General features: G+C 35.8%; 1 non-coding gene across 1 annotated transcript; it reads right to left on the bottom strand.

Annotated features, from left to right (window-relative positions):
- Nucleotides 1-866: 866 nt before the first annotated feature.
- TRNAS-AGA lies at nt 867-938 on the bottom strand. Its single transcript has one exon. It is a non-coding gene; the product is annotated as a tRNA-Ser (tRNA).
- Between the last annotated feature and the right edge of the window lie 6310 nt (nt 939-7248).

Genomic DNA, 7248 nt, shown 5'->3' with positions numbered 1-7248 from the left:
GTTAAAGGTGATGGAGATATAGCAGGGAATAAAATAAGGGCCCTCTCTTACAGAGCTTACATTGTAGTATGTGAGAGAGATATAATAACAAATAAGTACATTTAACATGAGGTGCCTGGAGCTCCACATCCCTCCATCTTCTCTGTCCTCCACCAGCAGGTCCTCAGAAAGACTTCTCTAAGGTCAACCTCTGATTAAAGGTATATTTGAAAATATGAATAGACTAATTACAAGTTCTGAAATTGAATCAATGATTTTAAAACTCCCAACAAACAAAATCCAGGACTGGATGACTTCACAGGTGAATTCTACAGAACATTTAGAGCTGTCTTTCTGAAACTATTCTGAAAATTTGTAGAGGAAGTAATACTTCTGAACTTATTCTTTGTGGTCACCATCACCCTGATACCAAAACTAGATAAAGATATTACAAAAAGAAAATTATAGGCCAATAACACTAATGAACATAATGTAAAAAATCCTCAACAAAATACTAACAAATTGAATCCAACAATGCATTAAAAGGATCATACACAATGATCCAATGAAATTTATCCCAAGAAGGCAAGGATTTTTCAATATCCACAAATCAATCAGGGTGATACATGACATTAACAAATTAAAGAATAAAAACTATATGATCATCTCAACAGATACAGAAAAAAACTTTTGATAAAATTCAGTATTCATTTATGATAAAAACTCTCCAGAAAGTGGGTATGGAGGGAACATAGGTAAAGTCAAGTTGCTCAGTCGTGTCCAACTCTTTGGGACCACGTGGACTGTAGCCTACCAGGCTCCTCCCTCCATGGGATTCTCCAGGCAAGAGTACTGGAGTGGGTTGCCATTTCCTTCTCCAGGGGATCTTCCCAACCCAGGGATCGAACCCGGGTCTCCTGCATTCTAGGCAGATACTTTAACCTCTGAGCCACCAGGGAAGGCCATATATCACAAACCTACAGCTAACATCATACTCAACAGTGAAAAGCTGAAAGCATTCCCTCTAAGATCAGGAACAAGATGAGGATGACTACTCTTGCCATTTATTTATTTATTTTTAACTGAAGGATAATTATTTTCCAATATTATGCTTGTTTCTGCCATATATCAACATGAATCAGCCACAGGTATACATATTTCCCCTCCCTCTTAAACCTCCCTCCCATCCCCAACCCCATCCCACACCTCTAGATTGTCACAGAGCCCCGGGTTGAGTTCCAAGTCATACAGCAGAATCGCACTGGCTACCTGTTTCACATATGGTAGTGTATATGTTTCCATGCTCCTCTCTCCATCTGTCCCACCCTCTCCTTCCCCCTGCCCTCTATGTCTACATGTCTGCTCTATGTGTGGGTGTCCCCACTGCTGCCCTGCAGATAGGTCCATCTGTGCCATCTTTCTAGATTCCACATAAGTGCATTAATATACAATATTTGTTTTTTTCTTCCTGACTTACTCCACTCTCTGTAACAGGCTCTAGATTCATCCACATCATTAGAAGTGACTCAAATGTATACCTTTTAATGGTCGAGTAATATTCCATTGTGTATATGTGCCACAGCTTCTTTATCCATTTATCTGTCAGTGGACACCTAGGTTGCTTCCATGTCATAGCTATGTAAATAGTGCTGCAGCAAACATTGGGGTACATGTGTCTTTTTCAATTATGGTTTCCTCAGGGTATATGTCCAGTAGTGGGATTGTTGGGCCATATGGTAGTTTTATTCCTAGGTTTTTAAAGAAGCTCCATACTGTCTTCCATAGTAGCTGTATCAATTTGCATTCCTACTGACAGTGCAAGAGGGTTGCCTTCTCTCCACACCCTCTCCAGCATCTGTTGTTTGTAGATTTTTTGATGATGGCCATTCTGACTGGTATGAGATGATATATCATTGTAGTTTTGATTTGTATTTCTTTAATAATGAGCAATGTTGAACATCTTTTTATGTGTTTATTACCATCTATATATATTCACTGGAGAATTGTCTGTTTAGGTCTTCTGCCCACTTTTTGATTGGGTCACTTGTTTTTCTGGTATAGAGTTGCATAAGCTGGTTGTACAGCTTGTATATTTTGGAAATTAATCCTTTGTCAGTTGTTTCATTTACTATTATTTTCTCTCATTCTGAGGGTTTCATTTTTACCTTGTTTAATAGCTTTCTTTGCTGTGCAAAAATTTTTAAGTTTACTTCAGTCCCACTTGTTTATTTTTAATTTCCATTACTCTAAGAGGTGGGTCTTAGAAGATCTGGCTGTGATTTACATCGTAGAGTGTTTGCCTATGTTTTCCTTTAACAGTTTTATTGTTTCCAGTCTTACATTTAGATCTTTAATCCATTTTGAGTTTATCTTTGGGTATGGTATTGGAAAGTGTTCTAATCTAATCTTTTACATGTAGCTGTCCAGTTTTCCCAGCACCACTTATTGAAGAGACTATCTTTTCTCCACTGTATATTTTTGCCTCTTTTGTCAAAGATTAGGTGCCCATTGGTGTGTGGGTTTATCTCTGGCCTTTCTATCTTGTTCTATTGGTCTAGATTTCTGTTTTTGTGCCAGTACCAAACTGTCTCAATGACTGTAACTTTGTAGTATAGTCTGAAGTCAGGAAGGTTGATTCCTCTGGCTCCATTCTTCTTTCTCAAGATTGGCTATTTAGGGTCTTTCGTGTTTCCATAAAAATTGTGAAATTTTTTGTTTTAGTTCTGTGAAAAATGCCACTGGTGGTTATTTGATAGGGATTGTACTAAATCTGTAGATTATATTTGGTAGTATAGTCATTTTCACAGTATCGATTCTTCCAACCCAGGAACATGGAATATCTCCATTTGTTTATGTCATCTTTGATTTCTTTCATCAGTGTCTTAGTTTTCTGTATACAGCTCTTTTTTCTCCTTAGGTAGGTTTAGTCCTAGATATTTTATTCTTTTTGTTGCAATGGTATATCGGATTGATTCCTTAATTCCTATTTCTTATTTTTTTGTTGTTAGTATATTGGAATTCAAGTGATTTCTGTGTACTGATTTTGTATCCTGCAACTTAACTAAACTCATTGATTAGTTCTAGTAGTTTTCTAATGGTATCTCTGGGTTTTTATGTATAGTATCAGGTCATCTGCAAGCAGTGAGCGTTTTACTTCTTCTTTTCCAATCTTAATTCCTTTTTTTTTTTTCTTCTCTGATTGCCATAGCTAGGACTTCCAAAACTATGTTGAATAACTGGCAAGAGTGGGCTCCTTTGTCTTGTTCCTGATCTTAGAGGAAATGCTTTCAGTTTTTCACCATTGAGGCATATGTTTGCTGTGGGTTTATCACATATGGTCTTTATTATGCTAAGATAGGTTCCTTCTATGCCCTATGCCAGTTTCTAAAGAGTTTTTATAATAAATGGGTACTGAATGTTGTCAAAAGCTTTTTCTGCATCTATTGAGATTAATCATATGGTTTTTATATTTCAATTTGTTAATATGGTATATCACATTGATTGATTTGCATATACACTCTTGTCATTTTTGTTCAAGTCTTTGCCACAGCAATCAGAGAAGGAAAGGAAATAAAAGGAATCTGAATTGGAAAAGAAGATGTAAAGCTGTCACTGTTTATAGATGACATGATACCAAACATAGAAAATCCTTAAAATGCTACCAGAAAACTGAGTGCATCAGTGAATTTGATAAGGTGGCAGGATAAAAAATACATGGAAAATATGGAAATCTGTTGCATTTTTATACACTAACAATGAAATATCAAAAAGAAATTAAGGAATCAATCACATTTACCATCAAAAAGAGGAAAGTATCTAGGAATAGCCTTACCTCAGGACGCAAAAGACCTGTACTCACAAAACTATAAGATGCTGATGAAAGAAATAAAAGATAACAGATGGAAAGATTGGATCAGAAGAATCAACAAATTGTTAAAATGAGTATTCTACATAAGGCAATTTACAGCTTCAGTGCAATCCCATTTCAAATTACCAATGGCATTTTTAACAGAACTGGAACAAAAATTTTTAAATTTGTATGGAAACACAAAAGACCCTGAATAGCAAAATACTCTTGAGAAAGAATAGAGCTGGAGGAATCATGCTTCTTGACTTCAGACTATTCAAATCAGTATAGTAATCAAATCAGTATGGTACTGGCACAAAAACAGAAATATAGATCAATGGAAGCAGATAGAAACCCCAGAAATAAACCTACACACTTATAGTCAGTTAATCTATGACAGAAGGAACAAGAATATACAATGGAGAAAAGACAGTCTCTTCAATAAATGGTGCTGGGAAAACTGGACAGCTACATGTAAAAGAATGAAATTAGAACATTTTCTAATGCCATACACAAAATAAACTCAAAATGGATTAAAGACCTAAATGTAAGACCAGATATTTTAAAACTCCTAGAGGAAAACAGGCAAAACACTCTTTGACATATATTGCAGCAGTATTTTTTTGGATCTGCATTCTAGAGTAGTGGAAACAAAAGCAAAAATGAATAAATGGGAACTAATTAAACTATAAACAAAATGAAAACCTATGGAATGGGAGGGAATATTTGCAAATTATGTAACTCACAAGGGCTTAATTTCCAAAATATACAAAGAGTGTATTCAGCTTAATATCCAAAAAATATACAACACAATTAAAAAATGGGCAGAAAACCTAAATTGACATTTCTCCAAAGACATATGGATAACCATCAGACACATGAAAAGATGCTTAACACTGCTAATTATTAGAGAAAGGCAAATCAAAACTACGATAAGGTACCATCTCACACTGGTCAGAATGGCTATCATCAAAAATTGTATAAAAAATAAGTGCTGGGAAGGGTGTGGAAAAATGGGAGCCTGCTCACACTCATTGGTGGAAATGTGAAATGGTGTAGCCACTATGGAGAACAGTATGGAGGTTTCTTAAAAAACTAGAGTTCCTCTGTGACCCCACAGTCCCACTCTTGGCATATTTCCAGAAAAGATGAAAACTCTAATTTAAAAAAGTACATGCATCCTAAAGTTCTTTGCAGCACTATCTACAATAGCCAAGACATGGAAGCAACCTAGATGTTCATCAACAGATAAATGGATAAAAAAGATGTGGTATATACATAAAATGGAGTATTGTTCAGCCATAAAAAGAATGAAATGATGCCATTTGCAGCAACATGGATGGATCTAGAGATCATCATACTAATTGAAATAACAGGAAGACAAATACGATGATATCATATGATATCACTTACAGTGGAATCTAAAAAAAATGATAGAAATGAAATTATATATAAAACAGAAATAGACCCACTGAAAACAAACTTAAGGTTTAAAGGGGAAAGGTTGGGGGGAGGGATAAATGAGGAGTTTGCGATTAACAGATACACACTACTATATATAAAATAGAAAAACAGCAAGGACCTACTATAGCACAGGGACTTATATCTCATCTTATAATAACCTATAATGGAAAAGAATCTGAGAAAGAGTATATGTATATGTGTCTGTGTATATATATGTATATGAGGAGGCATGGCAACCCACTCCAGTGTTCTTGCCTGGAGAACTCTGTCCCATGGACAGAGGAGCCAGGAGGGCTACAGTCCATGGAGTCACAAAGAATTGGACATAACTGAGTGAGTAAGCACAGCACAAATATGTATATATGGATAGGGAAGTCGAGTCATTACGCTGTAGACCTTAGAGTGCTGTGTGTCAATTATACCTCAATAAAACTGGAAGAGAAAAATTAAAAATATCCAACAATAAAGTAATCCTAGATGCCATTTATTGAGCACTTACCATATCCAGGCACTATTCTAAGTGTGTTAAACTTATTTAGATACTTAAGCCTCACAATAACATATGACATCAGAGCCATTATAATACCTTTTTTACATGAGGAGTGGACACAGAGAGGTATAGTGACTTTTTTTCATGGTCACACAGCAAATAAATGTGAGTGTTGGATTTGAACCTGGCATATGGCCTTAGAGCCTTTATCTTAGACTTTACATTATACTGACTCACTAGTATTTGTCTCAGTTGATTGGTGCCTCCTCCTCAAGTCACTTTCTTTGTTTGACTTTCAGGACACTATGCTTTCCTGAACTTTTTCCCTATCTTCTTGACCTCTCCTTCCCATTCTTCTTGCCTGTTCCTCTTTCCGGCTTTCCTAAATATCAACACGAGTACCCTAGAGCCACGCCCTTCAGTGTCCTCTCTTTATTCACTTCCTTGGGGAGCCGGTAACACTTCTCATGATCAAATGACTTGTGAATTCTGACAACTCCCACAGTTTTACCTCCAAACCAATATTTTCACTGAAAGCCAGACTTGAGTATCCAAATGTCTACTTGACTCCACGTTGAAATACACTATCTCAAGCAGAAAAACTGAACCAAACCCCTGATGTCTCCCCTCCACCACCGTAAAACAGTTTCTCTTCTCAGGGTTTCTTGTTCTTCCTTAAATATGCCAGGCATACTTGGACTTGTGTGCCATTTTTCGTTTTTCATGTCTTGTGAGAGAAAGTAAGTTCTGCTTCTTGATATTCTCCTTAAGAGTAAGGAAGAACTTTTTCTGAACACTTACTGCAAAATTCTCTGTCTCTCTTGTGCCTCTCAAAAATTTTGACCAATCACTGATTGAGAGGGCAGGGCTTAAGATTACCTTTTGTTTCAATCAGACTCATCTCTGGGGTGGGAGGGGAAAGCAAAACTGCAGAAATCAGTGCTCTGGAAGGATGAAATGCTAGATGGGCAGCTAACAGTGTCCACCACCGACATCTCGGAGTAGAAGTGCTGGCTCTAATGATACTACATTACGCTGGAAATCTGCCATTAAAAATAAATTACTAGTCTGATGACTGAGAAATTATATCTAACTTCTGATTTAATTTCCATTTCTCTGAGTACTACTGAAGTGGAATACATTTTTATTTCTTAATTAATCATGTATGCTTCCTCTTTTTAAGATTGCTTGATCATATTCTGATTTTTTTTTCTGTGGGGTGGTTATTTCTTGTTAATTATTAGGAGTTCTTCATATGTCTTATATATAATCCTTTATTACATATCCTATATGGAATCTTTTGTTTTATATATATAGCAAATATTTTCTCCAAATATACTCCAAACTTATATATATATATATAGCAGGTATTTTCTCCAAATATACTGTATGTTTCTCCAAATATACAAATTTGTCTGTGGATTTTTTTGGATCATACATAGGTTTTAAATTTTATTAAATCTATCAA

This window comes from Oryx dammah, unplaced genomic scaffold, assembly GCF_014754425.2.
Source record: "Oryx dammah isolate SB20612 unplaced genomic scaffold, SCBI_Odam_1.1 HiC_scaffold_2, whole genome shotgun sequence".
In the NCBI taxonomy this organism is placed as follows: domain Eukaryota; kingdom Metazoa; phylum Chordata; class Mammalia; order Artiodactyla; family Bovidae; genus Oryx; species Oryx dammah.
This window is presented reverse-complemented; position numbering and strand designations above follow the sequence as displayed.